This window comes from Macrobrachium nipponense, chromosome 3 (genome assembly GCF_015104395.2).
Source record: "Macrobrachium nipponense isolate FS-2020 chromosome 3, ASM1510439v2, whole genome shotgun sequence".
Classification (NCBI taxonomy): Eukaryota; Metazoa; Arthropoda; class Malacostraca; order Decapoda; family Palaemonidae; genus Macrobrachium; species Macrobrachium nipponense.
Window position 1 is genome coordinate 116,193,576 of NC_087202.1, and position 25,000 is coordinate 116,218,575.

General features: G+C 36.6%; 2 pseudogenes; one reads left to right on the forward strand and one right to left on the reverse strand.

Annotated features, from left to right (window-relative positions):
* Positions 1 to 6,237, reverse strand: part of LOC135222097 (uncharacterized) — a 42,061-nt pseudogene extending 35,824 nt beyond the window's left edge.
* Positions 1 to 25,000, forward strand: part of LOC135222480 (uncharacterized) — a 107,686-nt pseudogene that overhangs the window by 60,544 nt on the left and 22,142 nt on the right.

Below are 25,000 nucleotides of genomic sequence, written 5' to 3' on the forward strand. Positions count from 1 at the left end.
AATTCGTCTTACAATAATCCGATTTTATGAGAGACCAAATTCCAATACCCTAACTTTATCCCATCTTCTAGTTAAATACGTACAAAAAAACAGCAAAAGAGAATGATGAAAATATTGTTTTAACGTTATACTCGTTGCGTAAATGTGTACCGCCATGAACAACCGAACGAGAAACAGCTTTTTTTCTGCTAGTTACAACCGAATTGGATAACAACATCCGTTCGGCTTGCATTTCAACCATCGTACGATAGTAAACAAATACCGTAGTTATGTTATAAATTACGTTTTATGTAGAATAAGACTTAGATATTTTTATGTAATAATTTTATTCGCTATAGGTATATCAGAGATCAACAAAGAAATATACGTTAGATTTTAACCATGTTGAACCATGTTGTAGCTGAAGCTGAGAAAACTGTTCAATCTGTCAATGACTTTTATCGTGCATCGGCAACAAGGATAAAACTCCCGTAAACTTATGCCATCAAACACAACCGTAGATAAAATTGAGAGAAAATATTGTTAATCAAAACTAATGGGCTTGTAAAAACACATTTTGCTGTTGTTTTCACGTCGATAAAAGATAAATAAAAGAATATTGTGAAAATAGCTATCGGAATCAAGTAATTTTTATACTCAATAAACATACCGCAACATAATCTGTTAACGAGTGTCTTATTCAAGTCATATTTCGACTTGAAAACACGTCGTTCGCATAACGAAAAATTCCCTTGTCTCATATAAGTCAGGCATCTAGATATTCTTTTATGCTAACTAGAAGCAAGAAAATTCGCTCAGAATTTAGTTAATTTCGGCGAAACCAACCTATACAGAGTTTAAGATTTAATGTTTAGCTTCGTCAAGGGGCAAACATGAACATTGCCCAAAATACATCGAAATAAACAGGCATCGGTCTAAGGGAGATATATAGGTCTAGAATGGTCTGGCTCACGAAGTCTGATTTATTGTGTAGACCAGGGATCACCAACCTGCGGCCCTAGGGTCGCATGCGGGCCTTAATGACGGTCAGTGCGGCCCTTAGAGCAATGGAAAATTGGTATCAGATATGTTTACTGAGGTAAAAGCATTCGAAAATAAACTAGATATTTTTATGAAACAGTTCAGTGATGAAAACCCTATACATTTTCCCTGTTGTAAAGAGTTGCAGAATGAGTAAAGAAATACTTCAACTGCCTCAAAAGAAAATGTACCAAGGAAATAACTAAAAGAAGAATTTGTAAATAGATTCAAGGACTTCCATGATCATAAGCGGGAAATTCAAATGTTTCAAAACCCTTTTAGTGTATCGCCAGAAGAAAGTCCAGGAATTTATCAAATGGAAATAATTGATTTGCAAGCCAATGAAGCACTGAAAACCACGTTTCAAGACGATAGCCTTACAGAATTTTATTCCTGTCTACCTGAAGAATATTTTGATTTAAAAAAGTTTGCTGTTGGTATGTTTTCAGTTTTTGGTCGAACCAACATATATCTAAGAGCAAACATCTTCAAAAATGAGACTAGTAAAATCGAAACAGCTCTAGATGAGCATCTTCACCAAATTTTGAGGCTTTCTGTTACAAATGTTGAAATAGATATGGCTAAGCTTGCAAATAAGATGCAGCATCAAGTTTCCCTTTAAAGATGAGATGAATAGAATTTTAAATTCTATTCATCTCATCTTTAAAGGGAATAGAATTTTTTGTACAAACTTTAAAGGGAATAGAATTTTTTGTACAAACTGTATAATAAAACATAAGCTACTATTAAGAATTTTTCATATTATAGGAATAATACCTATTTAGCCATAGCTGGCATATGAGTCTATGCCTACACTAAACTCTCAAGCTAAATTATATACAAATAAATGTGAACTTTCTCTAATACTAAGGATAATTCTAATATGCGGCCCTCATCTGTATTTGGAATGATAATGTGGCCCTTTCATGCAAAAAGGTTGGGGACCCCTGGTAGACTGTAGAGGCACCGCCATCTTGAATTGACAAGGCCTGTGTGATCGCTCTTGACACAGCGATGAGTCATCACCAGACGTCTGTACCTGGCCACAAGCACCATTCCCAGTTCTGTATTTTTGGTGTTATTTATTACTTTTTATGCAGAGTATCTAATTGCTATGTTAGATAATTATATTTCACAGTCTTTAACAACATCATAATCCTCAAAACCTGGGGAATTTAATTAACTATCCTGCATAATGTGGGATATCAGGGCAGCAGTTATGATGAGAAACAACAGTTTATTAACACAAATGATTATAAAATTATTATAAAACTCAGTACTTGAAACTTTCAAATTTTGTAAACTGTTAAAATATTTGTTTTTAATTTGTATTGTTGTGGGTACTTTTTTTGAGGCCATCTAATTTGCATAAATTACACAATTTAGAAGCAGATTCTCTCCTCAGATATGCATACTAGCTTACATCAAAGGCATAAAATCCATCGAGTCTAGAAAGGCAAAACGTCAGCCTTGCCCTACAAAATTTCAATGAATATGTCATAGAAGCACTTTTCACAACGGGAAAAGAACACTGCCAAATTCTGAAGATGTAGCTAATCATATTAAATTTATTTATCTCTGGTGGACCATAATGAATGTAAAGCATCCACATAAAGGTACTCGGTTTCACAGTAAATATGCTACTCCACTAACGTATATTGTAATTAACTAGAAGTATATTTTCCTACAGAAATTCCATTTTGGTTAGATCTCTGGAATTGCATTACTAAAACTGTGTAAAAACATTGAAAATGAAATATGTTTAAAACCGATCAACTTGGAAATAGATTTGGTAACTATCGTCGACTTGAAAAAAAAAAGTCAGGCTAATGTCTATTCTCAGAGTAGCTTTTAATAATAAAGACATCGAATTGAAGATTTTCGAAGAAAGAAACTGAGAGTGCATGAATAACGAGTCCGGAAATAACGATTCCTTTTATATTGATGTCAGTCAAGATGATGTTGATAAATGTATGGATTTATCCCGGTTATACCATACCTTGCTGGCCACTGTGTGCATGCTGTTGCGAAAAATACAAGTGTAGCTCCTGTAAAGACTTTTTTACTTACTTGCCAAGAAACAAAATATAGCTTACCAAACAATATAAACAGAGGAAGGCTTCTTTATCCGCACGAATTTGTAGTAAACGTATTTCTGTTTAACTATATAACCATTATTAAACTATCACAGTGTCCTGGTTTTATCAAATCAATGTATCAGAGGAATTTGGCCACGGACATTTCACTCACTGTCCTCGCTGATAATGATGCCTTTTTACCTCTAAATGCAAGAAAAGAAATGAAAACATTCAAAATTGCAAAAATTTGATAAAAACGAGAAAGCTGGATACACTGAAGAAATAATATGCAGAGGAACAATTGCTGTAAATATTCTGAATGTTTATTTTGTATATAGCTCTTATACCTTTTCCTAAAGAGGGAGGCATCTTTTGTGACAATATTTATGCTCTTGGCCGCCTTTCTAGGTATACAAATGCATTATATATGATCTTTTCTGTGGATACACTTTTTTGTTCTCATTAATGTTTCTGCACTGATTTCCCTTCATATTTAATCATATCAACCAGGTCCAGAGGATACTGATGATGCAGAAGACTGTAAAACAAGATTAACTTACACAAAAATTATACATTCTGCAAAAAACTGATAAATGCCACCAAAAATAGAAAGTTGTGAATGGAAACGCATGGCCAGACTCAGACGTCTGATGATGACTCATGCTCGGGTCTCTCAGGCCTTCTCAACTCAAGATGGCTATGGTATAGGTGTTCAAGAATAATTAAAATAATAAATAGATAAATAGCACTAGTTAAGTAAAAAATCAGGGCCACACAAAAATATTTGGCTTCCCCAGTAGGCCAACAAAAATTGTCGTTAGGCAGCACCTGGTGCCTCAGATATCGTTTATTTGTTTATTTATTTATTTATTTATTACCATCTATGTTAGTATTATTGCCAACTTAGAATTTTCTCAAGTCAAATCTTATTGTCGAAGAAGGAATGTCCACCTGACTAGGTAAGACAGACGGGTTTCTGGCTTATTTTCGAAGAATAAGACTTACTTGACACAGGGTACACGTAAAAGATTGCTTGTGATTGTATAATTAGAATAAAACTTGACACAGGGTACACTAAACCAATTATTTGTAGTTGTAATTAGAATAACAATTGCCTGGCACAGGGTATGCCAAATAGATGACTTCTAGTTGTAATTAGAATGGTACTTGCCTGGCACAGATTACGTCAAATAGAATGTTTGCAGTTGTAATTTAAGAAATAATACTTTACCATGGGCACAGGATTTTCCAAATTCACAAATAGATTGCCTCTAGTTGTTAAATAGCAAATAGAAAATAAATTAACCTGGGCACAGGGTATTCCAAATAGATTGCCTCTAGTTGTAATTAGAATAATACTTACCTGGTACAGGGTATTCCAAATAGTGGATAGCCTCTAGTTGTAATTAGAAGCATACTTACCTGGCACAGGGTACTCCCAATAGATTGCCTTTAGTTGTAATTAGAATAATACTTACCTGGCACGGGGTATTCCAAATAGATTGCCTCTAGTTGTACTTACAATAATACTTACCTGGCACAGGGTATTCCAAATAGATTGCCTCTAGTTGTAATTAGAATAATACTTACCTGGCACAGGATATTCCAAATAGATTGCCTCTAGTTGTAATTAGAATAATACTTACCTTGCACAGGGTATTCCAAATAGTGGATAGCCTCTAGTTGTACTTACAATAATAATTACCTGGCACAGGGTATTCCAAATAAATTGCCTCTAGTTGTAATTAGAATAATACTTACCTGGCACAGGGAATTCCAAATAGATTACCTCTACTTGTAATTAGAATAAAACTTACCTGGCACATTGTATTCCAAATAGATTGCCTCTAGTTGTAATTAGAATAATACTTACCTGGCACAGGGAATTCCAAATAGATTACCTCTACTTGTAATTAGAATAATACTTACCTGCACAGGGTATCCAAATAGATTGCCTCTAGTTGTAATTAGAATAATACTTACCTGGCACAGGGGTATTCCAAATAGATCGCCTCTAGTTTGTTTTTTTTTTAATTAGAATAATACTTACCTGGCACAGGGTATTCCAAATAGATTACCTCTACTTGTAATTAGAATAATACTTACCTGGCACATTGTATTCTAAATAGATTGCCTCTAGTTGTAATTAGAATAATACTTACCTGGCACATGGTATTCCAAATAGATTACCTCTACTTGTAATTAGAATAATACTTACCTGGCACAGGGTATTCCAAATACATTGCCTATAGTTGTAATTAGAATAATACTTACCTGGCACAGGGTATTCCAAATAGATCGCCTCTAGTTGTAATTAGAATAATACTTACCTGGCACAGGGTATTCCAAATAGATCGCCTCTAGTTGTAATTAGAATAATACTTACCTGGCACAGGGTATTCCAAATAGATTACCTCTACTTGTAATTAGAATAATACTTACCTGGCACAGGGTATTCCAAATAGATTGCCTTTAGTTGTAATTAGAACAGTTACCTGGTACAGGGTATTTAAAATAAATTGCTTCTAGTTATAATTAGAAGCATACTTACCTGGCACAGGGTACACCAAATTGATTGCTTCTAATTGCAATTAGAAGCCTACTTACCTGGCACAGGATACACCAAACAGATTACCTCCTGTTGTAATTAGAAGCATACTTACCTGGCACAAGGTTCACCAAATAGATTGCTTCTAGTTGTAATTAGAAGCATACTTACCTGGCACAGGGTAAACCAAATACATTGCTTCTAGTTGTAATTAGAATAATACTTACCTGGCACAGGGTACACTAAATAGATTGCTTCTAGTGTCAATTAGATGAATACTTGCCTGATACAGGGTACACCAAATAGATTGCTTCTAGTTGTAATTAGAATAATACTTATCCGGCACAGGGTATTCCAAATAGATTGCCTCTAGTTGTAATTAGAATAATACTTGCCTGGCACAGGGTACACCAAATAAATTGCTTCTAGTTGCAATTGGAATGATACTTACCTGGAAAAGGGTTCACCAAAAAAGATTGCTGTCATTTCCTTTGCCTCTTCCAGTATTACGTATTTGGTTCCTAGTTCATCAACCTCTCTGCCATATCCTTTATCGTCTGATATACTAAGTACTGAAGACACCTTCCGCATTCCAGGATTCCATCCGCTCACATCTGGTCCTTGAGTCTCCAGCTTGCTTTTGTTTGAAAAGCTTTTAGTGCTTCTGGATCTTCATCCTCCCATATTATTGCCTATTGATTGGTTTGTTTTTTGGCCTGCAGATGATGGTTAGGCCGATGTTCGCGTTCTTCATGGTGTCTTGTTGATGAGATTATCTTCTGGGACCTCAATTTCTCTGCACATTTCTCTCCAATTGCGTCTGGAGCTTCCGTACTTGTGTGGCTTTCCCTCAGCTATTCCCTTTATATCTATTAGCTCTTCCTTTCCTCTTGTTGTCTCCTTCTCCAATTATTCCTCCTTCGTTGCAGCTGTCTGTTTTTTCCTAAGTCTTAACTTGAGATCCTCCCTCGTCTTCCACAATCCAGAATTCCATCCGTTCACATCTGGTCCTCAGGTCTCCAGCTTGCTTCTCTCCGGAAAGCTTTTAGGGCTGTCGCATCGTCGTCCTCCGCTGTTGTTCTTTTCTCTGAGCTTCCTTTTTCCATGGATTTCAAATCAGATGCATGTGAGCCCCAAAGCCTTCAAAGATGGCTTCTAAGGATCTCTAAACTTGCATCTAGAGTCTTTGGATCCAGTGAACCTTATACCGTTGGGTGTACAGTTCATTTTTCAATCCATCTTTTTATCTTGAGTCTTCGCGTCAGCATGTGAATTTCATTTCATTATTCCTATCTTGGTCGAACTTCACTGGGTGGCAGGCCAGACCTGGAGCCACAAGGATTCTAAAACGACTTCTGGGTAAACCACCCCTCAGACTTGAGCTGAATTCTAAATATATTTCTCCTAATCAGTTCTGCTGCTCACTGAATGCTTCCCACCCTTCAAGGAAGAGATTCCAGTAGATCTGAAGCAGCATATTAGTGGGGGATGACCGATGCTATGGCAGAGTGTGGAGTCTGGGACTCCAGACTTCGGAGAACGAATGTTCGCGTTCTGCATGGTGTCTTCTTGAGATTATCTTCGGGGGCCTCAATTTCTCTGCGCATTTCTCTCGAAATGCGTTCGCAGCTTCGTAACTCTGTGGCTTTCCCTCAGCTATTCTTTATATCTATTAGCACTTCCTTTCTTTCTGTTTGTCAACTTCTCCAACTATTCCTCCTTCATGACAGCTGTCTGTTTTTTCCTAAGTCAGTCTCCCTTTGAGAACATCCTCGTCTTTCGTATCTTTGTTTTCTGGATCTCTTCGTCTTGATGTCCAGCCGTGCCAGTCCTCTTTCCGTGGATATTAGCGCCCAAATAGCTGGAAGTGCCTGCTTATAATATATAGTGCCTGCCTATAAAATATAGCCTTAGATTTCATAATTCATTGAATCCCCTGAGGTCTCGATCATCGATTGCAGGAAGGCGTAGTAAAATAGGCTAGATCCGTGAGAATAATGCAAGTACGTGTGTTTTTATACCTTTCCTCTCGAAATTCTTCCGTTCGAAGTTTACGATTTTCAACATACCTTGGAAGTTTCCGCCTGTTTCTTACATGTTCGAGAAAAAAAAACGGAAATTTATCATTTGTCTCCAGCATAACTTCAAGTCAGGCGTTCTCTTTGTAATGTTATGAATCATAACTTATGATGACGTGTGCAACAACAGAATATTTTCTTCTGGGGTTAATCTTGTGTGTATATTTATTTCTTATCTATTTCTTTTTATTTACTTATATCTCATTAGATACATACTCACTGTGTGAGTGTGATATTATAGGTCTTTCACTGAACGATTTGGTACACTTGATGTAACTCCAAATGTCATACTTCTCTCTCTCTCTCTCTCTCTCTCTCTCTCTCTCTCTCTCTCTCTCTCTCTCAAAATACAGCTAGTTGTGAATTGAGAGTGACTATCGCATTGCCAATTGGCGGCCAGACCGTTGCGAAGGAAAATTTACCCTGCAGTTTAGACAAAACAGTTGTTGTTTGTACCGTGATTTTGCAGATGTTCTTGCTCAAGATTGCAATGTAGATGTCCTGAGCTTTTTAATCTTTCTTGTAAAGAAAATCAGGTTGGCCGGAGTTTTGATATCTGTTCAGTAAACGATGCTTGCTTGGAGAGAGAGAGAACATTACATCTCCAGCAATGATATGCTAGGAAGTTAGACATCTGTTTGACATCTATTCAGTAAACAATGCTTGCTTGGCGAGAGAGAGAGAGAGAGAGAGAGAGAGAGAGAGAGAGAGAGAGAGAGAGAGAGAGAGAGAGAGAGAGAGAGAGAGCATCATATCACAGAAAACGATGTTTGTTTGTCAGCGTTATTATAACCAGACACCAGTAGATTATATTTGTCTGCGAGAGAGAGAGAGAGAGAGAGAGAGAGAGAGAGAGAGAATGGCATCAATATAGCGCCAGCAATGATAAGCTAGGAGAAAATATGCATCAACCTGAATGACCGTTTTCGAAGCAGCTTTGTTGTCATGAAAATTAGACGGATTTCCTTCGACTCAGAAGCCGAATTTAGTCTCTTATTTTTTGTTACATTTTTCCCCACGATTTTATTCGTTTATCATTTTTTTGGTTTATTATTTGGACAAAGACGCCAGCTCTCTATTGATTTTTTATGTCAAGCGGTACAAGATAATGAATTTAGAAGATTGTGGTTTTTTATTGTAAAATTGTTTGGCAGTCTGAGGTTGGTGATAAGGAGTCGTGGCGGTATTGTTTTTGAATGCGTCTCGGGAGAAAAAGGTGAATCTGACACTTGTTATTAATGTGTAATAAAGATATGTGAATGCTCATAATTGGTTTTCATTACTCTCATTCTTTATTGTTCAACCTTCCATAGAGTTTCATTATGTTAGGTTATGGATTTTAGACATCGTTTTGCATTCATACTATCACGTGATATGACATGTTGCGCACCTGGCAGTGAGTCATGAAGAAAGTCAGGTTAAGGGAGTTATAATTTATTTTACTCATATTCATATCTTTTCATATACTCACGTGCAGATAAATATGTAAAGACGTAATTCATGTTCAATGATAGCATTCACAGAAGATTTCCACCTACTTGAATCTATAGGTATTTCAATATGAAGAATAAACCTATTTGAAGAGAGAGACCCTCGTGTATTTTGAGAGTTGGTTTTTGGAAGTTATTGGATCAGCATTACCTCATTGTTCAGCGAGCAGAGCGAAAATAGCACAATTTAGAAACTGAATGTGTTTTTCAGCTTGACTCACGGTCGATGTTCACCAAATCACGGCCCATTTGAATACGAATGTTTACTGGTGCACTTATGTGTGAATGTGGTCTTCGGCTATCATAACCCAGACTCCTCATGATAGGGGAAATGGCTGAGCTCCACATAAATACTTGAGTTGTTAAGACTTAGATTGATGCTAAGCATGTGGGGAAAAAGTGTATAAATGAAGAATAATCGAAGAATGAGTTTAGATTAATAAGGAAAATTATTTGCCCATTAGAGCAAAGTATTAAGTAACTCCAATCATTATCTTACAATTTCAATTATTGTGGAAAAGTATTATATCATTAAAACTTGTTTTTTCTTTGGATTTGAGGCAGCACTCACAAGAGAAAGGCGGTAGAGATAAACTAGAGACCAGAGTCAAAATCATATCACTCCCTTAAAATAATACAGCGCAGGTTTTGAACAAGATATGATTTTCATGATGACCAAAATAATTAACCTACGGACATCAGAATTACTTCATATATTGCATCTGGCTTTAAGACTTTGTAGTGACAATCTCAGCCATAAAGTATTAGTGCGTAGCATGAGAGAAGTTAGAGGACATCCTGGTTTTTTATATATATATATACATACATACATATATATATATATATATATATATATATGTATATAGATATATGTAATATATATATATAAAATATATATATATAATGTATATATATATATATATATATATATATATATATATATATATATATATATATATATAAAGGTTTTTGTCACGAAGGAAAAAATGAAAAAGCGATTTAGCTGGAACAAGACCGAAAGTGCTCGGCTATCTTGCTTTTTCATTATTTCCTTCGTGACAAAAACCTTTATTTTTGACATAGCATCACGTTTTATATACTTCGTGATCAAGTTATTCATATATATATAGATATATATATATATAGGATATGCAGGAACTTCCATATACATTCATAACTTCAGGAAAGCCGAAGACACATGAAGAGTTAAAAGGGTTTATTCGCTAAGAAACGTTTAGCACAAGGAACTTTGTGCATCATCAGTCTGTTAAAAATAAAAGTACATTTTAAATTAATAAAAGCAAAATACAAATAAAAATTACAATCTAAATTTAAATTTAAAAAATTATAATTTAAAAATTAGCATAATTCAAAGTTAAAAGTGAAATAAGAACATTAAAAGTGAAATAAGAAACATTAAAAACACGACTACTAAAACACCAACCATTCGCTAAGAAAGGAGGAGAGAGAATGACTAGAAATGAGATTGAGGTCAGAAAGAAGACTATGCCAGGTATAGCAGACACGATGAACTACCGCTATTCAATGAGGGAACAGTCGTCTTTTGATAAATAATGACTCGAGTGTTGTTAAACTACTCAGAGTCCTTATTGTAACCTAAAATGAGAAGTGCTGTTTCTTGACTTCGATCTTACATTTGTTGCATGATTTTTGATATTGAATGCTCTGGTCTACTTAATCTCTGGCCAGTTCTAAACTACAACCCCATGTGGCTGCAATATCGCATTTGCAACAGCCTCTTGGTAGATCCAACGTAAATACCAGGACATCCTGGGCACGTAAATTTATACACAACATTAGACCCTCATAAAAGGCTGCAGACGATCTTTGAAGCAGAACAGGGAGCCATTTTACTCGGGTTATTTGATACTAATTTTAAATTAAACATGGAATTTCACCTTCAATGATTTGAGTCAAGTTTTCTTTGACAGTTTCAGGTTGGAAATATAAGGAATCGAGGCATACATGAGTTTCTTTGGAACGTCAACAATCGGTGGTACTGGTTTCAGATATTTAGTTAAAATTTTGTTAATTATTTTCTGAACTAAGTCTTTGGGATATGAATTTTGTTGGAAAAAAGATAGTAAAAATTATATTTCCCTATGAAAAATGTCCCAACTCGAAGAGTACTTCAGGGCTCTATGAACTAAAGTGGAGATAGTGTTAAGTTTAAAACTTCTTTGGCAGGAGCTGTAAAAATTATTGGCTAGACCAGTATACTTTTTTTGTTTTTTTCCTAGACAGCTGTATTAAATTGATGGTCAATTCTGTTAACGCAAATGTCTAAGAATGGTAGACAATTTTCCTTTTCCTTCTTCTATAGTAAACTTGATATTAGTGTTTTGTAAATTAATATACTGTAGGAATTCTGCTGCCTGCCATTGATGCTTAAAGGGCGAAGGTATCGTCAACGTACCTTCTATAAAACATAGGTTTTAAAAGCTGAAGAACAAGATTCTAAGAATTTCTGTTCCAGATGAGACATAAAAAAGTTAGCAAATATGGGGCCCAAAGGGGAACCCATAGCCACACCATCCACTTGAGAGTATAGTTTTTGGTTAAAAATAAACATAGAGTCTTGTACTGCGAGTTCTAAAAGTTGTGTTAAAAAAAGCAAAGTTTACTAAAAACCATGAAAAATATATTCTTCGTCAGGAAACACTTTGTCAATGATAATGTCAATAGTTTCATTAAGTGGACATTTGTGAATAAAGATTCCACATCAAAACTAGCCATATATAAATCACCATCTTGGTTGATAATTTTGATTTGAAACTCAAACCCGTTTTTTAAAATATACTGACTGGAAACATGCTCACTCAATAAGGACACGACAAATTTTTGAAATTGAGAAGGGATGGGGGCTATTTATTAGGTCAGCCATAATCGCGGTCTAATTGTTGGATAATTTGGATTTATGGAACCTTAGGAAGGCCATATAAGGATACTGAAGGCAGAGCCAGTAACAAACAGTTTTCTGATAAGTATTTTCATCTATGACGTTATCTGTCTTTAATTTTCTCAGAAATCTGTTAACCTTATCTTCCCTCTTATAGATATCTAAAAAATTAGGATCACCATGATGTTTGAATTTCGTGGTATCTGCAAGTATATTTTCCATTTTAGTTATGTAATCATTTTTATTTAATAAAACTACGCCTTTGCCCTTGTCCGGCTTACAGATTACCAAGTCTTCACGTTTTCTTAAGGCCAAAAGTATATTTAAATCATCTTTTCTGAAAAAAGGGGTCCATGAGATTTTTAGCTGTGAATAAGTTTTGTGGACCAAAGCAGATATTTTTTGTTGCAAGTTACTGATGTTTTTATCTAGGTCCAACTTTATAAGTCGTTGAAAAAGCACTTCAAATGGATAAAAGACTTATAAAGTTGGACCTAGATAAAAACATCAGTAACTTGCAACAAAAAATATCTGCTTTTGTCCACAAAACTTATTCACAGCTAAAAATCTCATGGACCCCTTTTTTCAGAAAAGATTATTTAAATATACTTTTGGCCTTAAGAAAACGTGAAGACTTGGTAATCTGTAAGCCGGACAAGGGCAAAGGCGTAGTTTTATTAAATAAAAATGATTACATAACTAAAATGGAAATATACTTGCAGATACCACGAAATTCAAAAACATCATGGTGATCCTAATTTTTAGATATCTATAAGAGGGAAGATAAGGTTAACAGATTTCTGAGAATAAAATTAAAGACAGATAACGTCATAGATGAAAATACTTATCAGAAACTGTTTGTTACTGCTCTGCCTTCAGTATCTTATATGGCCTTCCTAAGGTTCATAAATCCAATATACCAATTAGACCGATTATGGCTGCCTATAATAGCCCATCCTTCTCAATTTCAAAATTTGTCGTGTCCTTATTGAGTGAGCATGTTTCCAGTCAGTATATTTAAAAAACGGGTTTGAGTTTCAAAATCAAATTATCAACCAAGACGGTGATTTATATATGGCTAGTTTTTGATGTGGAATCTTTATTCACAAATGTCCCACTTAATGAAACTATGACATTATCATTGACAAAGTGTTTCCTGACGAAGAATATATTTTTCATGGTTTTAGTAAATTGCTTTTTAAACAACTTTTAGAACTCGCAGTACAAGACTCTATGTTTATTTTTAACCAAAAACTATACTCTCAAGTGGATGGTGTGGCTATGGGTTCCAGATAAGGACACGACAAATTTTGAAATTGAGAAGGATGGGCTATTATAGCGCCATAATCGGGTCTAATTGGTATATTGGATTTATGAACCTTAGGAAGGCCATATAAGATACTGAAGGCAGAGCCAGTAAACCAAATAAACAGTATATTTCTAGTAGTAATAATAATATTTTACATACATATAGACATATTAATCGTTCTATATAATTTAATTTTCTACAGGAAATCTAAGGATTAGAAACCATTCATTACTTCCCTTCCTTAAATTATAGATATCTAAAAAATTCGGATCACCATGATTGTTTGAATTTCGGGGGGGTGGGGGTATCTGCGAGTATATTGTTTTCCATTTTAGTTATGTAATCATTTTTATTTTAATAAACTACGCCTTTGCCCTTGTCCGGCTTACGATTACCAAGTCTTCACGTTTTCTTAAGGCCAAAAGTATATTTTTAAATCATCTTTTCTGAAAAAAAGGGGTCCATGAGATTTTTTAGCTGTGAATAAGTTTTGTGGACCAAAGCAGATAGTTTTTTTGTTGCAAGTTTACTGATGTTTTTTATCTAGGTCCAACTTTATAAGTCGTTGAAACAGCACTTCAATGGATAAAATTTTGTCGTGTCCTTATTGAGTGGAGCATGTTTCCAGTCAGTATATTTTAAAAAACGGGTTTGAGTTTTCAAATCAAATTATCAACCAAGATGTGATTTATATATGGCTATTTTGATGTGGAATCTTTATTCACAAATGTCCCACTTAATGAAAAACTATTGACATTATCATTGACAAAGTGTTTTCCTGACGAAGAATATATTTTTTCATGTTTTAGTAAATTGGCTTTTTTAAACAACTTTTAGAACTCGCAGTACAGACTCTATGTTTATTTTTAACCATAAAAACTATACTCTCAAGTGGATGTGTGGGCTATGGGTTCCCTTTGGGCCCATATTTTGCTAACTTTTTTATGTCTCATCTGGAACAAGAAATTCTTAGAATCTTGTTTTCTTCAGCTTTTAAACCTATGTTTTATAGAAGGTACGTTTGACGATACCTTCGCCCTTTTTAAGCATCAATGGCAGGCAGCAGAATTCCTACAGATATTTAATTTACAAACACTAATATCAAGTTTACTATAGAAGAGGAAAAGGAAAAATTGTCTACCATTCTTAGACATTTGCGTTAACCAGAATTGACCATCAATTTAATAACAGCTGTCTATAGGAAAAAAACCCGGTATACTGTCTAGCCAATAATTTTTACAGCTCCTGCCCAAAAGAAGTTTTAAAACTTACACTATCTCCACTTTAGTTCATAGAGCCCTGAATACTCTTCGAGTTGGGGGGGGGACAGTTTTTCATAGGGAAATAGAATTTTTACTATCTTTTTTTTCCAACAAATTCATATCCCAAAGACTTAGTTCGAAAATAATAACAAAATTTTAACTAAATATCTGAAACACAGTAACCACCGATTGTTGACGTTCCAAAGAAACTCATGTATGCCTCGATTCCTTATTATTTCCAACCTGAAACTGTCAAAGAAACTTACTCAAATCATTGAGGTGAAATTCCATGTTTAAATTTAAATTAGTATCAAAATACCCGAGTAAAATTGGCTCCCTGTTTTTCTGCTTCAAAGATCGTCGCAAGCCTTTTAATGAGGTCTAATGTTTGTGTATAAATTTACGTGCCCAGGATGTCCTGGTATTTACGTTGGATCTCCAAGAGGCTGTTTGCAAATGCGACATTGCAGCCACATGGGGTGTAGTTTTAGAACTGGCCAGAGATTAAGTACCCAGAGCATTCAAAATATCAAAAACTCATGCCATCAAATGTAGATCGAAGTCAAGAAACAGCACTTCTCCATTTTAGGTTACAATAAGGCTCTGAGTATTTAACAACACTCGAGTCATTATTTATCAAAAGACTTGTTCCCTCATTGAATAGCGGTAGTTCATGTCTCCGCTATACCTTGCATAGTCTTCTTTCTGACCTCAATCTCATTTCTAGTCATTCTCTCTCCTCCTTTCTTAGCGAATGGTTGGTGTTTTAGTAGTCGTGTTTTAATGTTCTTATTTCACTTTTAATGTTCTTATTTCACTTTTAAACTTGAATTATGCTAATTTTTAAATTATAATTTTTAAATTTAAAATTTTAGATTGTAATTTTTTATTTGTATTTTGCTTTTTATAATTTAAAAATGTCTTTTATTTTTAACAGACTGATGATGCACAAAGTTCCTTGTGCGAAACGTTTTCTTAGGCGAATAAACCCTTTTAACTCTTCATGTCTCTTCGGCTTTCCTGAAGTTATGATATATATATAATATATATATATATATATAGATATATATATATATGAATAACTTGATCACGAAGTATATAACAACGTGATGCTATGTACAAATAAAGGTTTTTTGTCACGAAGGAATAATGAAAAAGCGAGATAGCCGAGCACTTTCGGTCTTGTTTCGGCTAATCGCTTTTTCATTTTTTCCTTCGTGACAAAACCATTTATATATATCTATATATATATATATATATATATATATATATATATATGTATGTATGTATTTTTATATATATAAAAAACCAGGATGTCTCTAACTTCTCTCATGCTACTCACTAATACTTTATGGCTGAGATTGTCACTACAAAGTCTTAAGCCAGATGCAATATATGAAGTAATTCTGATGTCCGTAGGTTAAGTTATTTTGGTCTCATGAAACTGATGACCAAAATATATATATAAAATATATATATATATATATATATATATATATATATATATATATATATATATATATATATATATATATATATATATATATCTAAAAGAGTTGAAAGAGGGGGAATGGCTAATAATACTGTTTTAAAGTGTTTTATATAATAATAAGTCAATAGCTCTGCTCGCCTAGAGACAAGGGGTGGTACACTGCAAAGTTCACTATGGGAGAGAAGGGTATTTGCTGGGAACAAGCAACTTGTCTCAGAGGGTCGTTCCCCGTTTGCGAGGCATGTGCATTCGTTTGTACGCGTATTACAGGCTACTGGTTCAGGGTACTTGTGGAAGACGCATTCTTTGTGCAAAGGAGAGAACAAAAGCGGTTTGCTCGAATGTTCGGGAGAAAAACGCCATCGAAAAGGTAGACACGTTTCTACTTAAAAACTTAGAAAATCTGTTTACCTTTTGGAAAAGAGAGAGAAGTGTGGAAACAAAAAAAAAATATTCTCTTTACGTAAATACTTTGAAAAGAGTGACGTGGGGTGGGTCTATATAACTATTATCTTTATTTACAGATGGGTCTGATTCCATGCTTGATTAGGAATGGGAAAAATCTCTAACTGATAACTGACGAATACTAGACAATGTGACTTGTTTGGGGTTTTGAGAGTGTAACCTTAGTCAGGGAGGTAGAATTTATCTTATTGGTTTTCTTATGGGCAGATTTGGGTATTTATGCCATTATGACTTGTTAATCATTTTGTTCTTTGTTTATAACCAATTGCTTTGGAAAATAAATTAATATTTTTTTTATATTTACGCAGTCTTAATAAGCCTCGTGACATCTTACAGACAGGGCACTGTTTGGCAACAGGTAAGAGTTTCCCAGTTTGTGTAGTTTAGGGATAAGGGCGTTAATAGTGTGGCCGCGGTAAAGGCTTTTATATATTTTTCAAAAAGCTGTAGGTACACTCTCCGAAGGGACTGGTGACCAGTTAGAAATGGTGGGTTTCGGTTTTATTTTGATAGGAGAAGGGGTTATTAAATCATGTCACAGGGCAACTCAGGGTCCATTACTGCTGATTCGACAGAGAGAAGCTGTTCCCTCAGACGGTCTTCCTCTCCCAAGCCAGTCAGTTGATTTCTTGAGACTACGGAATAAAGGTGTTTAAAAAGAGAGAAAAAGGGGGGGAAGAAAAGTTTAGTTTTCGACATATTAAAGTGTTTCGCAGTTCGCACATGTTTGCGTGTATGTGAATTCGTTTACTGGTCATATGAAGACGTAATGTTTATTTTTCGAGTTTTTTTTTCTTTCTTATTTTTTTTTTTCCTCTTTTTGTTTTGTGGATTTTCTTTAACTTTGTTCTTGTTCTGGTTTTCCTTGGTTGTTTGTGTGTGGGCGAACTTGCCTGAGTGGTTTTCTTTTTTTCGGCAAGTCGTGCCAGAGAGAGAGAGAGAGAGGGAAGAGAGAGAGAGAGAGAGAGAGAGAGAGAGGCGAGTTAGCTCGGAAACACTTTGCGTTCTTTCTTTTCCTATCCCTTCCTTGTTATTATTATTTTTTTATTGTCATTTTCGTGGGGTTGATTTTGTGATTGGGGACGGGGCACGCTTACCTTTTGTTATCTGTTGTTGAAAAAAAAACAAAAAAAAATTTTTTCTTGATTGGGTTTAGTGTATATAATACATTGATGTTATTGAGATCGGGGAACAGCCTTGGAAAACAAAGATAAAATGGCAGATATTAAACGACGAGCGCTACTACATCGGTGACAACATTTCTGCGGGGGTCAGCCCGCTTAAAGGATTGTGGATGGGGCTTTGTCCACAAACCTGTGAATATTTTTCATAGAAGGAGTTAATAACTATTTGCGGGAAAGAGTATAGTAGACGATGTAGTAGGCATTCAGAGAGGCGAAGCTTTGCTAGAATTTCAATAGGAGACCTCAGTCATAGGTCAAGGAGTTTTCCATTTACAAACAATGTCGTCCCTGGACAGACTTGCAAGCATTTTTGAAAACAGCATATGGCTCAAAGGAAACACGAGATATGGTGAGAGACCTTCGAGGTCTTTATAAACTACGGAAAGGCACTAATAGCCTTGTAGAACATAGTTCAAAGCTGTTTGACGCAGTGGCAGATTGGGTAGGAAAATTGAAACATCTAAATGGGTTACAGGGGATAATCTCCCTCTAAATAATGTTCATAACTGATCTATTTTTCCCTGCTCTTACACGAGGTACCCGATGCAATAGTGGATAGCTTTGATGAAAAGGTTGAGCCTACCTCGACGAAGAATTACTTTATACCCAAAATGATAAACACAGGTCTAAATGTCCCACCGTGAATAGCACAATTTTTAAACGGGAAAGGCCCGAGGGATAGAGTACAGAGAGACACGGAACTTTCTCCTCATCGTCTGTGTGCAAAGTTGAGTATACAAAAAGATCGATCGATCAAAAGCAACAGCAGTTGCGTTGTTTTTCACTGGCAATAAACCAGACATCCAAAGAAAATTGTGTAGGGTTAAATATTGCGGAATGTGTAAAAAGTACTGAGCATTATTGGCAGTCTTGTCCGTCTCAGATACGGAGAGATGCGAGGCCTGCACCGCAAGGTTCTGGTAAATTATAATGTGAGAAACTTCCCAGGCGGGGGTCAAACCAGAGGGCAAAGGGATCGGCGAAATTTTTTGGAAGCCCGATCAACAAATATGGGTACAGGTGATTTGTACATGCCATTGTGGCCTCGTTGGGGACGCCCCAGAGCCCAAGCCCATAGTCTATGGAACAGTAGGGGATGTGGATATCCCGGTTTTCATAGACACTGGGGGCATCAATAAATCTAATGGGACTATAATTTGTATCAATCCATGTTCTCCAATTCACCCTTTGCAGCCCTCTACGGAGACGGTGTGTGATGTGCAAGCCCATAGATTAAACACCCCTGGTTGTGTACAAATAGGGTTTGCTCTCAGTGACAGTGTTAACAGAACCTTTTTTTTGGTAATAAAGGAATTGCCTTAGGTAATAAAATCTTGTTTTTGGGTCATCCTGCTTGTAGAAGCACAAGATTTCGATCGCATGCGGGTGCTAATGGGATAACAATCGGGAAATGAATTACCTCATACCATATGAGGACGTGAATAGAATGGAGGACATGGAGGTTATTGAAAGAGGAGAGTGCTCGGTGGTATTAATGGCGTGATACGAGTGTTATGGGAAAGGTAATGTTCAAAACACACGTTGGTGATCTGGGAGATGATTACGGGGTTCTATGGAGTTCATAGTGGTAACAATGATAACTAACAATACTGGTGATGATACTAATATGGATGTTGTTTCTGATACTAACATGCTGGGGATATACTGAGGGTGGTAATTTGTATGGGGCGGTGGCAAGGGGGAGATACTAACCACAAATATAGAGGGGTTTTTTATTTTGAAGACATTATGTTACTACCCAGGTTCAAAGGTTTTTATGGTAAAAGTTAAATTGAAGGAAATAGAAAAAACCCCACAGATGTGTGTGTTATTGAAAACAGTGAAAAAGCTCAGGAGTTGTTAGCACGGCATCGGTGAACAGTGTATCCAAGAATGGGGTTGGACGTGGTGGAGCTATTAAACTGTAATGATACAGTTAGGAGATACCAGAAAAAAATACATATATAGTAGACTTCCATGATTGGAAACTGCGATAGTGGTTCTGTGGCTATCGTAGAGGGGAAACCCTGAGTTTTCGGAGGCAGAATACAATCAAGGCAAACAAACATTTAGTGAACTTTGGCTATGCGGATTATAGCGACACGTTTGAAGCGATAACCGCGGGCTCTTGGCGGAATTTTGGGGATACGGTAGCCTTGCAAGGTGATAAATTGGGGTTGACTAATGTGTTGGAGCATAAAGGTAAATTTTGGAGAGCAACTTCAAAACCTATTTATTCCTGCATATCGCATACCTTTCAAAATCAGAGAACGGTAAGAGAAAGAAGTTAATAGATGGGAAGAAGAAGATCATTAGACCCAGTGTGTCTCCTTACACTTTCCCTTGTTAGCGTACCTAAGAAAAGACGGTTCGGTCCGTGTAGCGTCGATTTTAGACGTTTTAAATGAGAAACACGATCCTGACCGCTACCCAGTTGCGTGCATACCTAGATCTTTTTGTCGAAATTGGGGGACATAAATTTTTATTTATAGCTCAATTGATTTTGGCGCAAGGTTTCTTACAGGTCCTCTCAGCGAGAGTAGCAAGGAAATATACCGCCTTTTCAGTGCCCAGGGACACTATGAATTTACGCGAATGCCTTTCGGTTTATCGGGCAGTCCGATGACTTTAACCAGGTTGGTGAACACAGTTTTGCACGGGTTTATTGGCAAAAATGTTTTTGTGTATATGGATGACATCCTGATCGGCAACGGACACGATCGCGCACACCTGGAAGTGCTTACAGAAGTACTTAGGAGGGGCTTAGATTAGGGGGCGGGGTTGAAAATCAAGTTAGCCAAGTGTTCTTCTTGAAAAAGCAGATCACATTCTAGGTCACGTCATATCTAAGGAAGGGGTTAGAGTAAATGACGATAAAGTCAAAGCAATAGCGATTTTCGCATCCCCAGATCAAAGAAAGAGATTTAAGTCATTCCTGGGTAGTATCGCCGGTTTTCTCAGGAGATTCGTAAAAGGGTTTTTCTAACATAGCAACTCCCTAACTGATGTGTTGCGGGAAGACGTTCCAATTTCAATGGAAGGAATCCCAGGCGGAGAGTTTTCAAAAGAACTTAAAGATGCGCTAATGAATCCCCGGATTTTGAAGTTTCCAGATTTTAAGGAACCTTTTACATTAGTGACTGATGCAAGCCAGGAAGGCATAGGTGCATGCCTTATGGGGGGTCAAAGTTTGATGGGAATTTCAATCCACTACTATAACCTTTTTTATAGCAGGAAGTTCAGGACAAAAGCAGTAACGAGAATCCATGGCCACCATAGATTAAGGAAGCCTTTGGAATAGTGTCGAGCTTAGTTCATTTTAAAATGGTTCTGATGGGGGGAATAAAAGTAGAAGTCCTTACAGACCACAAACCGTTACTCGATCTTTTTATAAACCCCGATTTGTCTCCCAAAAGAGCTCGATGATTTCTACTATCAGAGATTTTGATGCAAAGCTCAAATATATAGAGGGCAAATTTAATGTTGTCGCGGACGCTCTGAGCAGAGTTTTCATGACGCGAAGAAGGTTTCCAAGTCGCGCAGGTCACTAACGAAGCCATACAATGGATTATACCCCTCATAGAGCTAAGGCAAGATGAAGACGAGGTCTTAGCGATGCGAAAGCATTTTCTGAGAGGGGGAATTAGTCAGTAAACGTTATAGCTTGGCCTTTTTCGGGTTTGGAGTTTAGAAGAATCTGTTGGTTAGGAAAATTAAATATAAAGTTGAGAACCAGTGAAAGTAAAGGAGATACGACACAGATCGTATTCCGAAGTCCTAATTCCAATGGGTTTTAGATATAGTTCATTGCGGTTCGGTAGTCCTCACTTGGTAATAGAAAAAACTTATGATAGGTTCGGGCTAAATACATTTGGAAAAATATTGGTAAAGATGTGGAAAATTTTCGTAGAATTGTGCGGTGTGCAACGCATGTAAGCCTGCTAGGACAACGTCATGCAAATTAGGATGCGTATCCTATACCGAGTAACCTTTTTCAGAGAATACATATGGACGTCTTAGGGAATTTTTGTGAGTCTAGATACGCGAACAAGTACTTGCTAGTGATAATAGATGACTTACAAGGATAGTAGAAATTTTCCCACTCAGCATAAAACGGCCGAAGAAGTAGCCATAGCATTTTCCCATGGTATCGTTTGCAGATACGGTTCACCCGAAGTTTCTATTAACCGACAATGGGATGGGAATTTGTGAACAAAAACCTTGGAGTGTTTTTAGCTGAATTCATGGGAATACAAGAAAGTAACAATTATTTCCATACAGACCCGACGCTAATGGTTGTGCGACGAGCGAACAGGAAAGTGCTCGAAGCGCTCAGAAAAACGGTAGGTTGTAAATGATAGAAATTGGACAGATATATTTAAACGTTGTTAGACTAGCATTAACACCATGTTAGCGATTCAATTAAAATGTCCCCTTTTGAAGCTTTGTTTGGTTATCCCGCGCGAGCACATTTGATTTGTTAACTACGCCTCACCAGGGGGAGATACAGTTGAAGCGCTGATATCCACAGCGAGAGAGAGACACGCAATGTCTTAGGCCGTAATCTCGAGTCCACAACCAAAGATATAGTCCAAAAGAGTATTAGTAAATCATCTGATCCCAAGATCAATGTCGGTGATAAGGTATTTTTTTAAAACTTAAAACGGAGAAATGAGTTAAATTACTAAATAAGGGCCCGAGTTTGAGGTCCTTTTTAAAGTCATTGAAGAGAAAATTGGAATAGGTTTGTAGTTTTAAATGAACGACAGGTCAGTCGAAGCTAACACTACCTCGAAATTGAAAAGAATTGGTTGTGCAATTAATATATGATCGCGCAAATTGCATTCATTTTTTTTCCTTTTTTTTTCTTGTTATCTGTTTTGTAATTTGATGACAGAATGGGCTTTGCATTTTTTTTTTTCCTTCTCCTTTGTTTCCTTCGATGTTTTTCTCTCTTATTGTATATAAGTCTGCGGCGTTTTGGCGTAAGATTTCGGGTTTTATAAATTTTTCGGCAAATGTTTGCTTTAGCTGAGAAACGGGATGGTTTTTTTTTTTAGCGTGGGGTCAGTAATTAAATAGAGAATTATTTATGTCACTGAGTGGTGTTATTATTAAGATGATGGTTTATGTATAATGAGATGTTCTGGGGGGTGTGCTTACGAGATCAGTACTAAACATTTTTTTTTTTTTTGAATCATGAGTTTTCTAGCGGGTCGCGAGTCTGATTATGCTGCAATGCTAAGCACCTGACGTGTTCAGGTGGGTTTCTTTTTTTGCTGAAGTTGCTGTAAGGAGTCCGGTTTGCGAACCTTCCCTTTGGATTGATGACTCGGGGATTTGCACGGTTTTTTTCGGAGATTGCCGTTATGACATTTTCACGAGAACGTGTCATATAAGGGGATTTTTTTTTCTTGTCGATAGGGTTGCTGCGCTAGCAGATTCTGTAACGGTACACATTCCCTTTTTGGGAAAGATGTTGAATTATATGTTTTTTTTTTTTTTCTTTCTTAACGTCGTCCGAGGATTAAACAACTGATGGTTTTCTTTTTCTTTTCTCTTATGTGCGCTGTGTAATGGGGAGGGGAAAAGTTCACTTACTATTGTTGTTTATCTTATTTTTATTTATTTTTTTTTTTTTTATTTCTTTTCTTACGAGAGATGTTGCAATGAGGGTTAGCTCTAAATAGCATTTATCTTATTAGATAGAAGATATAATTTGTCAGGGTATGTGGGTTGGATAGAAGGGGTGTTCGCATTATGCTTTATGGAGGCTAGTTTATATAAACCATAAAGGGGTTTTTACTGTTAGACTTTGTGAGTTCTCTTTTGATAGTGGGTTTGTCAGATATGGGATTATTTGTGAGATTCAGTAGGTAAAGATTATTTTTGGTTTAGCGGGAGGAATTTTTCCTTTTCTAATATTTTGATTAGTATATTGAATATATTAATTTAGTGAACGATTTGTGGGTAAAACAGACTTTAGTTTTATTTTATGACCATGTAGACCTTTTAAATACGGACACAATGACTTTGGAGAATTCCCCACTCTACGTGAGGATGCCAAGGGAGACGAACTTCGTCCTACAGTACCAGAGATTGAGTCAAGTCTCACACGGGAAGGGCAATTTTTTTGGACTGCCTTGGCAAAGATGAGATGTCTTTGATATAATTTCTGGGATAAACCAGGAGTCTACAGTCTTCGATGAGGCGGGTGCGAGTAGCACTTGCATAAATAACAGCGGGGTGTGACCACGTTTACTTCAGTAGAAAACGTCGAATCTACAGTTTCGCGACGGTGGGGAGGTGTTGGATACACTCACGAGGGTCCGCAGACGCTGAATAATGGCGCGTGCTGAGTTGTTTCGAGGTTGGGTTACGTACTCGACCTGCGTCTACAACAATTCGCTCATTTACAGGGATCTCAGCTGTTTTGCCAGTTCCTGCAGGATTCTTAACGACTTCTTCATGGTACTTAGTCGGCGTGTCTACAACTCGTCGATAAGGTGTTTGTTTCACCGACACCTACACGGAAGCCATAAGGCGGTTCGAAATCCCGCCTACAGTGGAGTCCATTACTGGGGGGGGGGGGGGGTCCCGCCACTCGAAAGATAGTGGTGAAGATGAACCTTTTTTTTTTTCGATGGGGAACCCGCTATACTATACTAATAGTAATGAATCATGTTAGGCGCTATACTGATCGCCGTTTGTGTACTTGGAGTCCTTAAACTTTTATGCATTCGACGAAGCACAAGTGCTCCGGCAACGGAGGTGGCTCTAAGTCATGTGGTACAATTGAATACCTTGGGGCCATTAGGTTGCCGATATGGTGTGAGATGGGAGTGCATTATTTTCTTTTTTGAGCCAGCCTCTGGTTTTTATTTTTATATATGTAAGACGCTTGTGTGTCTAGAGCTAGGCGGGTGCTAGCATGGGGGTAGCCGAGCTCCTCTAAAGAGGTGAAAGAGGGGGAATGGCTAATAATATGTTTAAAGTGTTTTATATAATAATAAAGTCACTAGCTCTACTCACCTAGACAAGGGGTGGTACACTGCAAAGTTCACATGGGAGGAGAAGGGTATTTGCTGAACAAGCAACTGTCTCAGAGGTCGTTCCCCCGTTTTGCGAGGCATTGCATTCGTTTGTACGCGTAT